Source organism: Ceratotherium simum, chromosome 32 (genome assembly GCF_057802395.1).
Source record: "Ceratotherium simum simum isolate JZ-2026a chromosome 32, ASM5780239v1, whole genome shotgun sequence".
NCBI classification, from domain to species: domain Eukaryota; kingdom Metazoa; phylum Chordata; class Mammalia; order Perissodactyla; family Rhinocerotidae; genus Ceratotherium; species Ceratotherium simum.
The window spans coordinates 7,344,609-7,365,785 of record NC_141931.1 but is presented as its reverse complement, the minus strand read 5'-3'; the positions used below and the strand labels follow the sequence as shown (position 1 = coordinate 7,365,785).

General features: G+C 36.7%; 1 pseudogene; it reads right to left on the bottom strand.

Moving 5' to 3' along the window:
- The window catches only part of LOC147912952 (ankyrin repeat domain-containing protein 26-like), a 74,038-nt pseudogene extending 55,743 nt beyond the window's left edge, over window positions 1–18,295 (bottom strand).
- Between the last annotated feature and the right edge of the window lie 2,882 nt (window positions 18,296–21,177).

Genomic DNA, 21,177 nt, shown 5'->3' with positions numbered 1-21,177 from the left:
TGTGTGGGACCTCTGCAGCAGGGCAAGCAGGTCTGCCTTTATGGGACAGGGCATGTGTGAGGGGCAGCGTGTGCACAAGGGGTGGGCCTGCATTGCCAGAGTGTATGGAAACTCTGCAGCAGGGCAAGTGGGTCCACTTCAGTGGGTCAGGGCATGCCCACGGGACAGGACTGTGTGGATGGGGTGTGTGGGCCTGCGGGCAGTGGGGTTTGTCAGCTGCAGCAGACTTGTGCTTCTCAAACAGCCAATAAGGGGCTGGCCCCACCTTCCAACAGCTGGATGCAGCTGCAGCTGGGGCCAGACCCACCTACCTGCACTCCTGAGAGAGTTGACAATAGCCTTGCAGGCCAAAGGCCTAGGGCAATTATAAGCCCCCGAGCCTAGCAACGAGACATGCTGGGGGCCTACTCACTTAACAGAAAAACTGCAACAGGAATGTGCTATTAGACCTGGCAGCCAACTGGGCTGGGGCTCAACTTGCCCAATAAAGTGACTGAAGGGACCATAGCAGCCACACAGAGCTGAGCACTACAACCAGCTGGCCAGGGGGACAGCCTAGCCTCCCAGTGAACCTGCAGCAAGAATAACCCTGCCACAACAGAAGGATACATGTAGCCCACAGGGGACACCCCTGGAACATTTGGAACTGGTGATGAGAGGGAAGCAGACTGCTGGGCCTCATATGGCATCTCTTACATAAGGCCACCTCTTCAAGATCAAGAGACATTGCTGACCTACCTAATATGTAGATATAAGCACAGAGAAAGGGGCAAAATGAGGAGACAAAGGAATATGTTCTAAACAAGGAACAGGACAAATCCTTAGAAAAAGAACTAAACAAAACAGAGATAAACAACCTACATGATAAAGAGTACAAACTAACAATCATAAGGATGCTCACTGATCTTGGGAGAAGAAAGGATGAATTCAGTGAGAACTTCAACAAAGAATTGGAAAATATAAAAAAGAATCAATCAGAAATGAAGAATACAATAATGGAAATGAAAAATTCACTAGAGGGACTCAATAGCAGAGTAGATGATACAGAAGAACAGATCAGTAGATCAGTGAGCTGGACAAAAGACTATAGATAGTCTGAAAAGACGAGAGAAAAAAGAATTTAAAAGAATGAGGACAGTCTAAGGGACCTCTGAGACAACATCAAGCATACTAACATCTGTAATTTGGGTGTTCCAGAAGGAGAAGAGAGAGACAAAGGGGCAGAGAATCTATTTGAAGAAATAATAGCTGAAAACTTTCCTAACCTAAGGAAGGAAACAGACATCCAGGTACAGCAAGCACAGAGAGCACCAAACGAGATAAACCCAAAGAGGCCCACACCAAGACACATCATAATTACAACATCAAGAATTAAAGGTAAAGAGAGAGTCATAGACACTGCAAGAGAAAGGCAACAAGTTACATACAAAGGAACTCCATAAGGATATCAGCTAACTTCTCAGCAGAAACTTTACAGGCTGTAAGGGAGTGGCATGATATATTTAAAGTGCTAAAAGGAAAAAACCTACAGCCAAGAATACTCAACCCATCAAGGTTATCATGCAGAATGGAAGGAGAGATAAAGAGTTTCCCAGACAAACCAAAACTAAAGTTTATCACCAAGAAGCCAGCCTTACAAGAAATGCTAGAGGGACTTATTTAAGTGGAAAAGAAAAGACCACAAATAGGAACAAGAAAATTATCAGAAAAAAGGAAAAAAAAACCCAGTAAAATCACTGGTAAAGGCAAATATACAGTAAAGGTAGCAGATCAACCACCTATGAAGATAATATGAAGGTCAAAAGACAAAAGTACTAAAAATATCTATTTCCATGATAAGACGGTAACAGATACACACATACAAAAAGAAGTTAAATATGACATCAAAAACATAAAATGTGAAAGGAGGGGAGTACAAGTGTAGAGCTTTTAGCAAGAGGTCAAACTTAAGAGACCATCAACCTAATATAGATTGCTATATATGCAGGTTATTATATATGAGCTTTATGGTAACCACAAAGCAGAAACCTGTAATAAATACACAAAAAATTAAGAGAAGGGAACCCAAACATAATAACAAAGAAAGCCCTCAAACCACAAGGGAAGAGAGCAAGGAAGAAGAAAGGAATGGAGAAGAACTACTAAAACACCCAGAATAAAATTAACAAAATGGCAGTAAGTACATTCTTATCAATAGCTACTTTAAATATCAATGGACTAAATGCTCCAATCAAAAGGCATAGAGTAGCTGATTGGATAAAAAAACAAGACCCACATATATGCTGCATACAAGAGAAACTTCATACCTAGAGTCACTCACAAACTGAACGCAAAGTGAAGGAAAAAGATACTGCATGCAAATGGCAATGAAAAGAAAGCTGAGGTAACAATACTTCTATCACACAAAATAGACTTTAAAACAAAAACTGTAATGAGAGACATAGAAGGGCACTACATAATGATCAAGGCAACAATCCAACAAGAGGATATAACACTTGTAAATATCTATGCACCCAACATAGGAACACCTAAATATATAAAGCAATTATTAACAGACATAAAGGGAGAAATAGCAAAACAATAATAGTAGGGGGCTTTAACACTCCACTTACACCAATGGATATATCATCCAAACAGAAGATCAATAAGGAAACACTGGCCTTAAATGACACATTAGACTAGATGGACTTAGTAGATATATACAGAACATTCCATCCAAAAACCACAGAACACACATTCTTTTTGAATGTACGTGGAATATTCTCCAAGACTGACCACATATTAGGCCACAAAACAAGTCTCAATAAATTTAAGAAGATTGAAATAATACCAAGCATCTTTTCTGACCACAACTGTATGAAACTAGAAATCCACTGCAGGAAGAAAATCAGAAAAGCCACAAAAATGTGGAGATTAAACAAAATGCTACTGAACAAAGATTGTGTCAATGGAGAAATCAAAAAATACCTGGAGACGAATGAAAATGAAAAAACAACATGCCAAAATTTATAGGATACAGCAAAAGCGGTTCTAAGAGGGAAGTTTATAGCAATACAGGGCTACCTCAACAAACAAAAAAAATCTCAAATAAACGATCTAACAGTGCACCTAAAGGAACTGGAAAAAGAAGAACAAACAAAGCCCAAAAACAATAGATGGAAGGAAATAATAAAAGTCGGAACAGAAATAAATGAAATAGAGACTTAAAATAATAGGAAAAAATCAATGAAAAAAAGAGCTGGTTCTTTGAAAAGATAAACAAAATTGACAAACCTTTAGCTAGACTCACCAAGAAAAAAAGAGAGAAGGCTCAAACAAATAAAATAAGAAATGAAAGAGGAGAAATTACAACAGACATCTCAAAAATACAAAAGATTATAAGAGAATACTACAAAAAGCTATATGCCAACTAACTGGGAAATCTCAAAGAAATGGATAAATTCTTAGACTCATACAACCTTCCAAAACTGAATCAAGAAGAAATAAAGAATTTAAATAGACCAATCACCAGTAAGGAGATCAAAACAGTAATCAAAAACCTCCAAAAAAATAAAAGTCCTGAACCAGACAGCTTCCCTGGTGAATTCTACCAAACATTCACAAAAGACTTAATACCTATCCTTCTCAAACTCTTCCAAAAAATTGAAGAGGAGCAGAAGCTTCCTAACTCATTCTACAAAGACAACATTAGCTTGATACCAAAACCAGACAAGGACAACACAAAAAAAGAAAATTACAGGCCAGTATCACTGATGAACATCAATGCAAAAATCCTCAACAAAATACTAACAACTCAAATACAACAATATATCAAAAAGATCATACACTGTGATCAAGTGGGTGGGATTTATTCCAGGGATGCAGGGATGGTTCAACATGTGCAAGTCAATCAACCTGATAGACTACATTAACAAAATGGAGACTAAAAATCACATGATCATCTCAATAGACATAGAGAAAGCATTTGACAAGATACAGCATTCATTTATGATAAAAACTCTGAATAAAATGGGTATAGAAGGAAAATGTTTCAACATAATAAAGGCCATATATGACAAACCCACAGCTAATATCATTATTAATGGAAAAAAAAAAAGAAAACTATCCCTCTAAGAACAGGAGTCAGACAAGGATGCCCACTATCACCATTCCTGTTTAATATAGTATTGGAAGTCCTAGCCAGAGCAATCAAGCAAGAAAAAGAAATAAAAGGGATCCAAATGGGAAAGGAAGAAGTGAAACTGTCAATATTTGCAGATGACATGATTTTATATATAGAAAACCCTAAAGAATTCACCAAAATATTTTAGAAATAATAAATGAATACAGTAAAGTTACAGGATACAAAATCAACACACAAAAATCAATTCTTGTTCTATACACTAACAATGAAGTAGCAGAAATAGAAATTAAGAATACAATCCCATTTACAATTGCAACAAAAAGAATAAAATACCTAGGAATAAATTTAACCAAAGACGTGCAAGACCTGTACACTGAAAACTACAAAACATTGTTGAAAGAAATTGAAGAAGACACAAAGAAATGGAAAGATATTCTGTGCTCTTGGATTGGAAGAATTAACATAGTTAAATTGTCCACACTTCCTAAAGCAGTCTACAGATTCAATGCAATCTCTATTAAAGTTCCAATGACATTTTTCATGGAAATAGAACAAAGAATCCTAAAATTTATATGGAACAACAAAAGACTCCAAATAGCCAAAGGAATCCTGAGAAAAAGGAACAAAGCTGGAGGTATCACACTCCCTGACTTCAAAATACACTACAAACCTACAGTAATAAAAACAGCATGGTACTGGCACAAAAACAGATATATGGATCAATGGAACAGAATCGAGAGCCCAGAAATAAACCCACACATCTATGGACAGCTAATTTTCCACAAGGGAGCCAAGAATATACAATGGAGAAAGGAAAGTCTCTTCACTAAATGGTGTTGGGAAAACTGGACAGCCACATGCAAATGAACGAAAGTAGACCATTATCTTACACCAGACACAAAAATTAACTCCAAATGGATTAAAGACTTGAATATAAGACCTGAAACCATAAAACTTCTAGGAGAAAACATAGGCAGTATGCACTTTGACATCCATCTTAGCAGCATATTTTCAAGTACCATGTCTGATCGAGCAAGGGAAACAATAGAAAAAACAAACAAATGGACTACATCAAACTGAATACCTTCTGCACAGCAAAGGAAATCATCAACAAAAGGAAAAGACAACCTAAGAATTGGGACAAGATATTTGCAAACTGTAAATCTGATAAGGGGTTAATATCCAATATATAAAGAATTCATACATCTCAACAACAAAACTAACAAGCCAATTAAAAAATGGGCAAATGATCTGAACAGACATTTTTCCAAAGAAAGCCAACAGGTACATGAAAAGATGTTCAACATCACTAATTATCAGGGAAATGCAAATCAAAACTACAATGAAATATCACCTCACTCCTGTCAGAATGGCTATAATTAATAAGACAGGAAACAACAAGTGTTGGTGAGGATGTGGAGAGAAGGGGACTTTCATCCACTGCTGGTGGGAGTGCAAACTGCTGTAGCCACTATGGAAAACAGTATGGAGATTCCTCAAAAAATTAACAATAGAACTACCATATGATCCAGCTATTCCACTGCTGGGTATTTATCCAAAGAACATGAAAACACAAATGGGTTGAGACACATGCAACCTTATGTTCATTGCAGCATTATTCACAATAGCCAAGACTTGGAAGCAACCTAGGTGGCCATCAAGGGTGAACGGATAAAGAAGATTTGGTATATATACACAACAGAATACAACTCAGCCACTAAAAATGATGAAATCTGGCCATTTGTGACAACATGGCTGGACATTGAATGTATTATGCTAAGAGAAATAAGTGAGGAAGAAAATCAAATATCATATGAATTGAATTGAACTCATGAATTGAAGATAACAACAACAACAAACACAAAGAGACAGAGATTGGATTGGTGGTTACCAGAGGGGAAGGAGAAGGGGAGGAGGGCAAAAGGGGTGATTAGGACATGTATATGGTGATGGATTGTAATTAGTCTTCGGGTGGTGAACATGATGTAATCTACACAGAAATTGAAATATGATATACACCTGAAATTTGTATAATGTTATAAACCAATATTACTGCAATAAAAAACAATGTTATGAACTACTGACAAACTGAAATCAAGTAGAAAGTAAGCCAAAGCATCTCAAAGTATATCTTTGGTTATTAGGCAATAATATTTCATTTCTAAAATTGAATCTAAATGCGGCTTTTCAAGAAATTTAAAATGTGTTAGTTACATTTACTGAAAAAAGTTAATGATAGGTATCTCTTGAAAATGAGAGATCCAGGGACTTTAAGAAAACTGTAAAATTTCTGTCTCCTTTATTAGCATAATAATTATGACTTTCTCTTAGTGTGCATTAGTCAATCAAACAACTCAGAATTTCACCAAATTAAAAACAAGAATTATATAAGAAATCTGAAACCCAAGGAAAAAAGGTAATATAACTCACCTTGGTATAGTAAGTCTTCATGCTGTTATTTGAAGGCCGTGGCCTGGAGAAAGGAATCACCGTGTTTTCTCCTAGAGTAAGATTCTATTGAGCACTAAACTGCTATTATGATTTCCAACACAAGGTCGCTCCAGGCCTGGCCTCATAGTAAGCGTGGTGAGTAAACATCTGTTCTGCTGTTTCTCCCAGAGAAGTTTGGTTCTGATCTCTGCTAGCTTCTCATTAGTCCTGTGAAGGTTGCAAAAGACAAATATTTAGTATTTCAGGTTTCCCTAAATGACTTCTTTTTTTTTAAGTTGCCATAATAGTAAATGGAATTGCCATTAAACAGTGTTTTAACATTGAAAATGTCAGAGGAGACCTACTATATAAAATTATAGGTTTACACTTGTTCTAAAGATATACATATGTTCCTAGGGGGATTCCTAACAAGGGATTCAAAGGAGGGAGAGGAGAGAAATGGCCATAAATGATGTAAATGGCTTAACAGGTAACCCCTGTTGTCTTCCAGAATGACCTCTCTTACAGGATCCTTGAGGATGCCATTAGACATACTTAGATTGAGTAAACCAGTTTAGAAATTTAGAAAAACCATCCCTCAAAGACATCTGCAAGTGTTTGCTTTCACCACCTTTGTACATTTCCCTCATTACCTCAGAGAAATGAAGCATTTGGCAATGAAGAGTAATTTAGAGCAACAACCTCTAGCGGAGAATGAGACAGCCAAGTTGGGCAATTAGCTCTCTATATTGTTACCAAGGCACTGGAGATGGGATCTGCCCTTTCGGTCTTCCACACCCCCCTCAGGCGGCCCCAGTATTATTTTTAGCCATTTTGTGAATTACACCACCCTTCACTCCTTGCTAATCTTTCCCTATTTCACTGGATGCCTTTATATAAAGAATAGTTTGTCTCAAGGCGCCCTCTAGCGATAATATAAAGGGAAAGATCCCAATCAAGAAAGTTAATTCACCAAGCACCAGAAAGTACCAAGAGCAGTAGGACTTGACCCTTTGGGTTTAAGTTGTAATCTTCCAAAATATAGTTAAATTCGTTAATATTTCCATTTAGGGGAATTCTGACAAGAAATTTTATTATAATATTTCTGTCTAAATTATGAAGCTTCAAAAACACTTAGCTTAAAGACTAGTAAATCAGGTTAACTCTATGAAAATATTAAGGGAGAAAAAATAAAGTCATGTAAAACCAGAAAAAGAGGGAGAGATGCAAACTGTCCTGGACTAACATGTTAAAGGTAAGTTCATTTACTAACATAATTTTCAAAAATTATACCATCTAGTTAGCTTTCACTTCCTACTAATGTCATGAACCTGGCTTGATAAAAACTATATTTTAGAGGCAAATTAATAAGCTAAATTTATTTTCTATGATTCTATGTTTCGATTTGTTTATTTTATTTGCCAATGATTTTCTAACTTTTAAATCTTCTAGATAGAGTTGCTTATATTTTTCCAATGTTTTATTAGAATCTTGTTGAGAAATTTTCATTTTGGAGAATTCAGATTCCAGATCTTTAATTCTGAGTTCCATTTGACTTCTTATTGAAGCATTATTATTCTCTCTTAACTGCTCTAAGTTTTCTTGAGCTGCTGCTTGTGTCTAAGGCAAATTAAAAGGAAACATCTTTAAAATAATTATAACCTGAGTAATTACAGTACATTTGTTACCTTTAGTTTTGAGGCAATGATTCAGAGAGCAATTTTAAACGTGAAAAAAAAACTCCATTAAAATATTTATCATCAATGTCAACTGAATTGAATCTGAATTATAAAAATAAAGTTGAATCACTCATATCAGTATTTATGCAATCTGATAATTCAAAGAATAATAGAATCCATTTAAAATTTTAAGAATTGAACAATATAACTTAAGAATAATTACAGTCTGGTAGAATTTTTAAATCAATGTTTTCTTTTGCTCCTTATAGTCTTGTTTTATACCAACTGGTCTTAAAAATAAAATGATTCTCTACTGAGAATCATTCTGAAAGAGCAATTTAGTGATGATAATGATGGAAACAAATATTTAAAGGGAAAAATAAATGCCACCTTCCTTCCAGAAATCTACAAAACAAAGTGCTGTAAGGGAAGTAGAACCTGTACACTGCAAACTATAGGACATTGCCGAAAGAAATCAAAGAAGACACAAAGAAAAGCAAAGATGTTCCATGCTCTTGGATTGGAAGAATTAACATGGTTAAAATGTCCATACTTCCTAAAGCAGTCTACAGATTCAATGCAATCCCTATGAAAGTTCCAACGACATTTTTCACAGAAATAGAACAAAGAATCCTAAAATTTATATGAAACAACAAAAGATTCTGAATAGCCAAAGGAATCCTGAGAAAAAACAACAAAGCTGGAGGTATCACAATCCCTGACTTCAAAATATACTAGAAAGCTGTAGTAATCAAAATAGCATGATGCTGGCATAAAAACAGACACACGGATCAATGAAACAGAATCAAGAGCCCAGAAATAAACCCACACGTCTTTGGACAGCTAATTTTTGACAAGGGAGCCAAGAACGTACAACGGAGAAAGGAAAGTCTCTTCAAAAAATAGCGTTGGGAAACTGGACAGCCAAGTGCAAAAGAATGAAAGTAGACCATATCTTACACCATACACAAAAATTTACTCAAAATGGATTAAAGACTTGAATGTAAGAACTGAAACCATAAAACTTCTAGGAGAAAACATAGGCAGTATGCTCTTCGACATTGGCCTTAGCAGCATCTTTTTGAATATCATGTCTGACCAGGCAAGGGAAACAATAGAAAAAATAAACAAATAGGACTACATCAAACTAAAACCTTCTGCACAGCAAAGGAAACCATCAACAAAACTAAAAGACAACATAACAATTGGGAGAAGATATTTGCAAACTATATATCTGATAAGAGGTTAATATCCAAAATATATAAAGAACTCATACATCTGAACAACAAAGAAACAAACAACCCAATTAAAAAATGTGCAGGGGCTGGCCCCGTGGAGTAGTGGTTGAGTTCAGCATGTTTCACTTTGGTGGCCCAGGTTCATGGGTTCAGATCTGGGGTGTGGACCTATACCACTTGTTTGTTAGCCATGCCGTGGTGGTGACCTACATGCAAAATGGAGGAGAACTGGCACAGATGTTAGCTCAGGGCTGACCTTCCTCAAGCAAAAAATGAGGAAGATTGGGAGTGGATGTTAGCTCAGGGAGAATCTTCTTCAGGAAAAAAAAAAAAAGAGTGCAAAGGATCTGAACACACATTTTTCCAAAGAAGATATACAGATAGCCAACAGGCAGATGAAAAGATGTTCAATGTCACTAATTATTAGGGAAGTAGAAACCAAAACTACAATGAGATATCACTTCATGCACATCAGAATGGCTATAATAAACAAGACAAGAAAGAACAAGTGTGGAGAGGATGTGGAGAAAAGGGAACTCGCATACATTGCTGGTGGGAATGCAAAATGGTGCAGCCACTAAGGAAAATAGTATAGAGATTCCTCAAAAAATTAAGACTAGAACTACCATGTGATCCAAGTATTCCATGGCTGGGGTATTTATCCAAAGAACATGAAAACACGAATGCATAAAGGTATATACACCCCTATGTTCATTGCGGCATTATTCACAATAGCCAAGATTTGGAAACATCCTAAGTGTCCATCAAACGATGAATGGATAAAGAAGATGTGGTATATATGTACAATGGAATACTACTCAGCTATAAAGAAAAAGACAAAATTGTGCCATTTGCGACAATATGGAGGGGCCTTGAGGGTATTATGCTAAGTCAAATAAGTCAAGTGGAGAAAGTCATATACCGTATGATCTCCCTCATAAGTAAAAGATAAAAACAACTGAGGCTGGTCCCATGGCCTAGTGGTTAAGTTTGGCGTGCTCCGCTTTGGTGGCCCAGGTTCGGTTCCCAGGTGCAGACCTACACCACTCTTTGGCAGCCATGCCGTAGTAGCAACCCACATACAAAACAGAGGAGGATTGGCACAGATGTTAGCTCAGGGTGAATCTTCCTCAAACAAAAAGAGGAAGATTGGCAACAGATGTCAGCTCAGGGAAAATCTCTCTCTGCGTAAAACAAAACAAAACAAAACCAACAATGACAATAACAAACAAACACATGATACAGAGATTAGACTGGTGGTTACCAGAGGGGAAGGGGGGAGGGAGCAGGGTGAAAGGAGTGTCAGGGCACACGTGTACAGTGATGGATGGCAATTAGTCTTAGGGTGGTGAACATGATGTAATCTACACAGAAATCGAAATATAATGATGTACATCTGAAATTTACATAATGTTACAAACCAATGTTACCTCAATAGAAAAAAAAGTAAAAAAAAAAAAAAAAGAATGAAGCTGCTATGAACATTACTGTAAAAAAAAAAAAAAAACCAAAGTAGAGGAAACGCAGACACGGTATATGTCCAAGATGTATTTTGCAGTCAAATGAATTAAAGCACATTACAGATCAGTAAACTACCCTGGAAAAATAGATTGACTTCTTTTAATTTTTCTACTATATCCTTTCTTGCCCTTTCTTCAATCTCCTGTTTACACTGTTCTACTTGACTGTTCCACCGTGTTCATTTCTATATGACTTCTGAGGTTTACTACTTCTCTTTCCAACTTCTCTTTACTCTTCTCTAGTTTTTCACATTTCTTTTGTAGTGCTTTCATAGATAATAATTCCTGTCGAAGATCTTGATTTTTCTGCATCTAGATGTACACATTTTGGAGATGCAGTTTCCAGTTTTGCCGTAAGATCATCAATCTGCATGAACAAAATAATATAATTTGGTAATAAAGGAAGCAGACTGAGAATAGTCTAACTCAAAACCACTGTCAAATTGTGAAATAAAGAGTTGCAATAAAATGTTATCCATACTGTTGTAGAGTCTTAGAACGTGGAACCTTGAATTACTCAGAAAATCAAGAAAAAAATTAAAACCACCAAGAGTCACAAAAATATATCCTTTATTGTCATCATCTCTGCCACACAACATTTGCACTTGATTTTATACTCTTTTATTTTTCTATGTTTGTTTCACATCTTTCCTCCATAAAATCACTATCAGTCACCTATTAGTAGAAAGTCTCATCCCTTCCCCCCATCTTAACTCTCTCTAATTTTTAAAGAAATTTTTGGGATATGATATTGACGTTATTTAGGCATAAATAAATGCCTTCCAAAATAAGACTTTGAAAATAAGACTCTAAATAATGAATCTTGTAAATATGGATTCTAATGTCATAAGCCTTTTTCTGAACTACAGATGTTTTATGCTAATTTGAATTGTATTCCAAGCACAAATGATGCTCAAGGTTAGGGAGAAATCACATCTCCAAGTATAAAAGTTTAGTGAGATGATCCACAAATTTTTTGAACAAAAAATGCCTTAATTCAATAGTGTTATCTTGTAATCCTTTGTTACTTTCCACAAAATAAGAGAACATACTAAACAATAAAAACAACAATACAAAAACTTGCTGGAATTTCAGTGATACAAGTTGGGAAGAACTACTTTCCTTTAGATATAATGATTATTTGGTAAGACAAGGTGAGTGGATGTGGTGGTTTTAAAACATGTATACAAATTCTTTGACACTTCTCCCATGAAATTCCCTCCCCCTAAATATATGCTGGCCTCAGTAATTGGTCTCTAGTGAATAGAATATGGTGGAACTGCTGTGACTTCTAAGGCTAGGTTAGAAAATATGATGCAGCTTCCACCTGACTTTCTCTCTCTAGGGAGGTTCTCCCTGAGAACCCAGCCACCACGTTGTGAAGAAGCCCGGGCCACATGGTGAGTCCTCATGGAGGTGTTCCAGCTGAGACCACCCCAGCTAACGTCCCAACCAAAAGCCAGCTTCAGCTGCCAGACATATGCATGAACCAGCCTTCAGATGACTCTAGACCTCAGCTTCAAGTCAGCCCAGCTAATGTCAAGTGGAGAAGAAATGGTCTGGCCCTACTGAGCCCTGCCTAACTGCAGATCTGTGAACAAAATAAAGGCTATTTTCAGCCACTAGGCCTTGAGGTGGTTTATTATGCAGCAATAAATAACTGGCACAGATACTGATATTAAAAAATGGGGTTCTGCCATTAAAAAGAAAGAACTAAAACATGGAGTGCCTTTGAACCAGGAGACAGGTGGACTCTGAAAGGATGTAGAGGAGAGTAAGAATGAAAACCAAGAGACTCTTAGTGGAAGCCTGATGGCCCTTGAAGAGGCTGACAGCAATGGCTTCTAGGCAAGTGAAGAAAATGACACTGAAACCTGGAGGAAAGGGGACTCTTGCTACGAAGCAGCTGAAAGTAAAACTGACAAGAGAGCTAAGCTAAAGAAAGACCATTAAATATAAAGGAACCAGGGCTCACTCAGTTCAAATATCTGTCCCCCATTTACAGCCTCTCCGCATGCCCAATTGTCAAATAATGCTAAAATAGAGAAACAGCTTCTGGGCTAAGATCAAATCTAGAGCGCTGCCAGGAAAACATAGTCTAAGGATGAAGCCAAGCCTGTAAAACCCTTTGTTAAGATGTTGGAAAGGTTTAAGGTGGTGCCTCAAATTCCTTTAAGGATCATACCAGTATAAGAATTTTAAATTTTAAAGGCATTGTCCTACAACAGATGCACAGGAAGCCCCAGGTGGAGATCTTATCTCAAAAAGATTTGTGAGAGTGGCTTTTCTAATGGCATGAACTCCAATAAAATTCATAGGGAACTCAAAGTTGTTAAGAGAATTTTAGTAGCAAAAACACTGCTTGCTATCTTGGACTAAAAGAGACCATGACAGTACATAATGAAGAGGCCTTTGGGTCTTAGAAGTTCTACAGGGAGGAAGCAGGCTGAGAAAACTACTCAGCTGCAAACACAGGTCATTTCTTATGAAAAGGACACAACAAAGAGCCCAGAGGGTACAGCCAAGGGCCGTGGAGAACCCTTCCCATGGCTAGGACTAAGTTCGACTCAAAGAACTGGCAGCATGCATGGGGCTGTCTTTCAGAATTGCTATGGACTAGTGTGCCTCCCATTTTCCATTTCTGAATGGGAGAGCCTGCAGCAGTTTACCAGAACGCTGGGTGTGTGGGTGGTGGATAACTTGTCTCTTTATTTCTCAAGTCTTCGTATTGAGAGGAATTTACTCAAGGGACTATATGCTAGGAACCACAACCCAGGCACCTCATCCCCCTCTTCATCTGATTAAGACAGTAAGATTTTGGACTCTAGCCTGACCCTGATGCCATAATAATTAAGTCTTGTGGGGGCAGTATTGGGTAGAGATGAGTGTATTTTTCACGTGGGAGGAATGACAACAATTGTGGCCAGTGGATAGACTATGCTGGTTTTTAAATGTATCCATAAGTTTTTTAATATTCATTCCATAAAAAAGATAGAATATGGGCCAGCCTTAGTGACTTTCTCCTAATGAACAGAATATGGTGAAAATGATGCTGTGTGAATTCCAAGGCTAGGTTAGAAAAGGCAATACAGATTCTGCTTGGCTCTGTATCTCAGGCTGCTTAATCTCAGAACCCAGCCCCCGCGCTGTGAGGAAGCTCAGGCCACAAAGAGAGCCTAGGTGTTCCCGTGTAGGTGTTCCAGCTGCCCGCCCCAACGAAAGTTCCAGCTGATGCCAGCATCAACAAGCAGATGTGTGAGTGAACAAACCTTCAAATGATTCCAGCCCCCAGCTTTCGAGTTGCCCCAACTGAAGCTGAGGGGAACAGACACAAGCTGTCCTGGTCACTCTTTTCCTAACTATAGATCTGTGAACAAAATAAATGTTGTTTGTTTAAGCCACTAAACTTTGGGGAGTTTGTTAGGGAAAAACAGGATAAGCAGAAAAGTGGATTACAAAAAGAGATAAGAAACATAACTTATACAGTAGTAATTAGTCTCCTATGGATTAGGATCTAATAAATGTTGAGATTAATTTATTAATGACAAACAATGTTAATGAGAAGCAGATAACTAGAAGAAAGACCAAAGAACTATTGAGGAGGAAGTTTCTCTAGGGTTCCTTCCCTTCAATTACAATTCCTTACAAATAGGCAGGTATGTCTCTTTAGAATTGCCCCTCAAGTCTGGGGATAAGGAAGACTGGTAAGCAAGGAGATATATGATTTGAAGTATAATAGTTGAAAAACAACTAGAAATAGTTGAATAACCAAAATCAGACCTTTACCTGATTTCTTTTTTTATTAAATTTTTTGTTTATTGCAGTAACATTGGTTTATAACATTGTATAAATTTCAGGTGTACATCATTATACTTCTATTTCTGCATAGATTACATCATGTTCACCACCCAAATACTAATTACAACCCATCACCACACACATGTGCCGAAATATCCCTTTCGCCCTCCTCCCTCCCCCCTTCCCCTCTGGTAACCACCAATCCAATCTCTGTCTCTATGTGTTTGTTTATTGTTGTTGTTATCTACTACTTAGTGAAGGAAATCATATGGTATTTGACCTTCTCCCTCTGACTTATTTCACTTTGCATAATACCCTCAATGTCCATCCATGTTGTCACAAACGGCTGGATTTCATCATTTCTTATGGCTGAGTAGCACTAACAACCCAATTAAAAAATGGGCAAAAGACCTAAACAGACATTTCTCCAAAGAAGATATACAGATGGCCAACAGGCACATGAAAAGATGAGCTTCATCTGATTTCAATGAACTGATACTCTATAAGAAATAGGCAGCTTTGATTATTTATTAATCAATCAATCAATCAATTAATCAATCAATCTTCATTTTCCTTTCCTCAATGAGGAAATAAAGAAAACATTATGGAATCATTTTTAATCTTTCCAGTAGTAAAATAAATGTAGTGTCCTTTGGCACTATTTACATTAAATACAATTTCTCCTTTGTGTTACTTCAAGCTTGTTTGCATGGGGAGGTAAGACCATCTCATCTTTATGTTGTACAATGCCTCTCTATATCACACAAACTGACTTTGAAGTTTTGAAATTCAAGTTTTGAAATTTTGAAAGTTACTAATCTGACTATCAGTTACAATCTGATAAATCAATTGAATACTCCCTGATTTTTAACAGCTGTACTCTTGAAAATTTTTCTTTGGATGGGATGAAATATTTATTCCATTAACAATGTATTGAACTATAAAGTACAGCTATGCCTCTCTTTCTATTTAAGTAAAAAAAGGTAAATATATGGAACTGTGGTTTCTGAGAATGTAGAATCTGTGCCAAGAACAGGCTCAGCACCAGTATTATTCACAAGAACCAGGTCAAAAGAGGATCTAATTGTGAATTGCAAGATGATGGATTAGCGAGATTTCCAAAGAGGAAAGCTGGCAGCTCAGATTTAATCCTCTCATTCCTAGATGGTGAAATCTAAGGATGAGTCTATGAATTACAATGTGTTAAACATAATAAAGTAAATAGCAGATCCTGTGACCAAGATTTGATGGAAATGGGAGTGAAGTGGGAGGCACTGGGTGAAGACTAAAAGTTTGAAGGGAGAAAATAAAAGGAATGGACTTTATTTTTGTAGGCCTACTTCCCACCATGTCACGCACTCAGCAAGGCCTAAGCTGGCCACAGTCTCCTTCAAGAAGCAAAAAATCTCCTCAGGAGTAGAGTTAAAGACATTCTACTACACTGACTTTTTATTACAACATAAAATAACTGGTAATATGCAAGATGACTAGGAAAGTGTTCTCATAAAATTTGCTTTAGTACTGACATGATGATGGACATATAGATCAATGAATTAGAATTGAGAATCCAAAAATAAACCCTCACATTTATGGCCAATTGATTTTCAACAAGGGTGCCAAACAATTAAACGGGACAAGAATAGTCTTTTGTTTTTTGTGAGGAAGATCGGCCCTGAGCTAACATCCATGCCAATCCTCCTCTTTTTGCTGAGGAAGATTGGCCCTGAGCTAACATCCGTGCCCACCTACCTCCACTTTATATGGGACACCGCCACAGCATGGCTTGACAAGCAGTGTGTCAGTGCACGCCTGGGATCCGAACCAGCGAACTCTGGGCTGCAGAAGCGGAGCACAGGCACTTAACTGCTGCACCACTGGGCCAGCCCCAAGAATAGTCTTTTTAACAAATGGTACTGGGACAACTGAATATCCACATGCAAAAGACTAAAATTAGACTCTACCTCATACCATGCATAATAATTAACTCAAAATATAAGAGCTAAAACTATAAAACTCTTAGAAGAAAACATAGCTGTATATCTTTGTGACTGGATCTGGCAATTGTTTCTTAGATATGACACCAAAAGACAAAAATAGACTAATTGGACTTCATCAAAATTAAAAACTTTTGTGCATCAAAGGACACCATGAAGAAAGTGAAAGGAAGGCTAATGAATGAGAAAAAATATTTGAAAATCCTATATCTGATAAGGGATTTGTGTGTAGGATATATAAAGAACTCTTAAAATTCAATAATAAAAAGATAATCTAATTTAAAAATGGGCAAAGGAATTGAATAGACTGTTCTTCAAAGAAGATAGATAAATGGATAATAAGCACATGAAAAGATGCTCAACATCATTAGTCATCAGAAAAATACAAATCAAAACCACAGTGAAATACTACTTCACACCCACTAGGGTGGCTATAATCAAAAAGTTAGGTAATAATAAGTGTTGGTGAGAATGCAGAGAAATTGGAACTCTCATACACTGCAGATGAAAATGTAAAATGGTACAGTCACTTTGGAAGACAGTCTGGCAGTTCCTTAAAAGGTTAAACATAGAGTTACCATATGATCCAGCAATTTCATTCATAAGTATATTCCCAAGAGAAATGAAAACATATGTTCACAGAAACTTGGACATGAATGTTAATAGCAGCACTTTTAACAATAGCCAAAAAGTAGAAACAACCCAAAGGTCCATCAACTGAGGAATGGATAAATAAAACGTGGTATGTCCATACAATGGAATATTATTCAGCAATAAAAAGAAATGAAGTACTGATACATGCTACAAGATAGATGTACTTTGAAAACATTATGCTAAACAAAAGAAGACCATCATGAAGGACCACATATTGTGTGATTCCATTGACATGAAATGTCCAGAATAGGCGAATCTATAGAGACAGAGAGTAGAGCAGTGGTTCCCTACAGCAGAGAAGAGTGGGGAAGGGGAAACTGGCACAGGGTGATGGCTAAAGGGTGCAGAGTTTCTTTTTAGGGTGATGAAAATGTTCTAAAATGGATTGTAGTGATGACTGCATAGCACTTCGAATATTCTACAAACCACTGAATTGTACACTTAAATGAGTGAATTTCATCATATCTCAATAAAGCTGTTACCAAAAAAAATTGATTTGGTGCCAGTGCTTTGGCATCGTGTAACAGTGTGCTGCTCAGCTTTAGATCACTAGCAGGGGTTCAAGACACAGGACAGTCAACAGCATGCCCTTTTCATAGAGAAATGATACAGAAAAAAGCTGTCTTTTTCACCAGTATCAAGTCTACAGAATTAATTTAAAAATCTGTATTTCACTGCTCAAAGCATTGAGTGATTTATATTTCCCAAAATTAAGTGACTTTTAGGTCCCAAAACTGATAAAATATTGTGTTATGTTTTAGCACATTAATCTGAATTCCTAGTTCAATTTGATTGGTTTTTAAATCTCCGTGGAGACTAATCTCTCATTTTCATATTCATTTAACTTCCTTCTTGTCATTTTTTTTGTGTATGAGAGGAATACCAGCCCTGAGCTAACGTCTATTGCCAATCCTCCTCCTTTTTCTCCCCAAAGCCCCAGGAGATAGTTGTATGTCATAGTTGCACATCCTTCTAGTTGCTGTATGTGGGACGCTGCCTCAGCATGGCTGGACAAGCAGTGCGTCGGTGTGCCTGGGATCCGAACCCGGGCCACCAGTAGCAGAGCGCACGCACTTAACCGCTAAGCCACGGGGCCAGCCCCACTTCTTGTCATTTTTAAGAGTTTCTTAAATCTGCAGAAATGTACAAAATGAGTAAGTCAAGTTCTTTGAGTAAATATTTAATAATTATTTGCACAGATATTATATTCTATTGTATAAAATAAACAAATCTATAAACTATGATCCTCTCTCATTTGTTCCAATCTAATGTTGTTTAAAATCATAGTAAATTATAATCTTAGGTAAATAATATGAAGAAAATTTTTATAGCATATAAGGTAGATAAAGGGTTAAAATTATAACTATGTAGAGTTCTTATAAGTTATTATTAATAACTGTTTTTAGTATGTTAATATAAGACATTAACCTATTACTAAATATTAGCTATAAATCAGAGATCAGTATCCAAGTTGAAGAAGAAAAGCATACTTATGTATGAATGTTTTGAAAAGACACAAAAATACATTTTGGTACCTACTGACCACATTCTGCAAGAAGAAAAGAAAGTCACACAAAAAACAACAAGAAGATCATTCAAAACAGAAAGAGAAACAGGAAAGAAAAATCTTTGAAGTCTAAGCTGAAAGAAAAGGGAAACAGGTTGAGCTTTAGAAGAAAGGAAATCAGCAGAGAGATAATGTGTCAGCCTCGTCAAGACGTTTTAAGAAGAGATCTAGAGAGCTTGGTTTGCACAATGTTAACAAAACGAAAGGGATGCAAAACAATGTAGAGAAAGACAGTTAAATGAGAGGAAAATGTTGACTGGACCCACAGAACAAACTTAAATACTCAGCAAATAAACAGAAAGGAAGCCATGTAGAGGCTTCACAGACACTGGGAAATATTCCATTTATTTATTTATTTATTTATTTTTCTTTAAGTCATCCATATATTTTTGCATTAATGATATATTTTATAACTAAAAAAAGCATAAAGTATATGTCAAATCAAGATAATTTTTGATTTTGTTAAACAATAACATATTTATTTAATATTTATTATCATAACTGATATAATTCTCATACTACACTGCTTATCTGCTTTATAAATATTCAGGTTATTTTCTGTACTGCTTTCAATTGTACTTTTCCCATGATCTTATGTCTTCTCAGCACATCTTACGGCCTCTATATGTCGATCCTGGGCTTCTGGCAGCTAAAATAGAGAAAAAAACTTTTACCTCCTGATAATCTAGTACCAATCTGCGATCACCTGTGTTTGTAACTAAAATTTTATCCAAACTCAGCCACACTGTTTCATCTGCACGTTGTTTATGGCTACTTTTGTGCTGTAACAGCAGAGCTGAGTTGTTACAGCAGAGACCTTATGGCCACAAAGCCTATAATATGCACTCTCTGGCCCTTTACAGAATAGCTTACCAACCTCTCCTCTAGTACTAAAACACGTTATTCATGTTTTTAAGTTGTATTTTATCAGATAAATACATGTGGGAGACCAAAATTGGCCACCCTGAAATATGTCTCTTTACCTTATTTTCCCTGATGAGATACATTTGACCTCCCCCAAACTGCCTGAAGAATTTAACATAGAAGACCTGTTTCAGAAAGGAGCCACTATCATATGATGACTGTAATTTAATGTAAAATAGATGTTACAATAGGAAAGGCACCAACAAGCTCATCTTATCAAAAATTCTGTCTCTCCCAGGCCACATTCTCTAGGTGGCCCTGCAAAGGGTTATCAGACAAATATTTACATATAAGAGAAATCTTATATGTAATCAATGTTATATCAAACAACATATAAGGGAAATCTCCATTTGTAAAGATATCTCCCTCTCTGTACTGGGAAGAGGAGGGGATGACCTCATCTCTAGAAACTTATCAGTGTGGAAGGTGAGGCCTTAAATCTACATAATAACCTTATTCTTGTTTACTGTGCTTTTCTAGTAATCTCCCATAACTGACTCCCCCCACCTCCAACATCCTCCTTTGTCTACCTGAATATGCTATTTAAGGTGAAAACCTTCACCATTTGTCGAGAAAGTCAGTTTCCCTGGTTTCTCCTATGTATACATGTTATTAAACTTGGTATTATTTTCTCCTGCTAACCTGTCTGTTAATTATTTGGCCAGCCATAAGAACCTTAAGGGAAAGGGCAGAGGGGATTCTCCCTCTTCCCCAACATACGCAGATTTATATATTGGTCAAATGAGGAAAGAGGAAATTACCTTATGGTAAACATTTATATGTTTGTAGTCTAAGCACCACATCAGCTTTAATTTTAAACATTCAAATATGTGAACGACCATGGCTATTCCAGTGATTATAAAAGTTAACCTGCTGTTTTCAGTGACAACCAGGTATTTCATGGAATAGTTTGAGAGGTAGTATCTACACAGGAGCCAGGATGCCTGGGTCTGAATCCCAGCTCTACCAGTTATTAGCTGTGTGGCCTTGAGAAAATTAAATTTTCTGTGTCTCAGTTTCATCATCTGTAAAATGGAGACAATAATAGTATCTACCTCACTAGGATATTGGGAAGATTAAATTAGGGAATATACATAAAGTACTTAGAAGAGTACATGGCACATAGTCAGCTCTAAGTGTTTGCAATTAGCATTATTGTTGCTATATTTTATGTTCTAACAAAATTTGATATTTTAGGCAGATGGCACGCCAATGGAAGTGGTCTCCTATTCAAGTTACACTGAAATCAT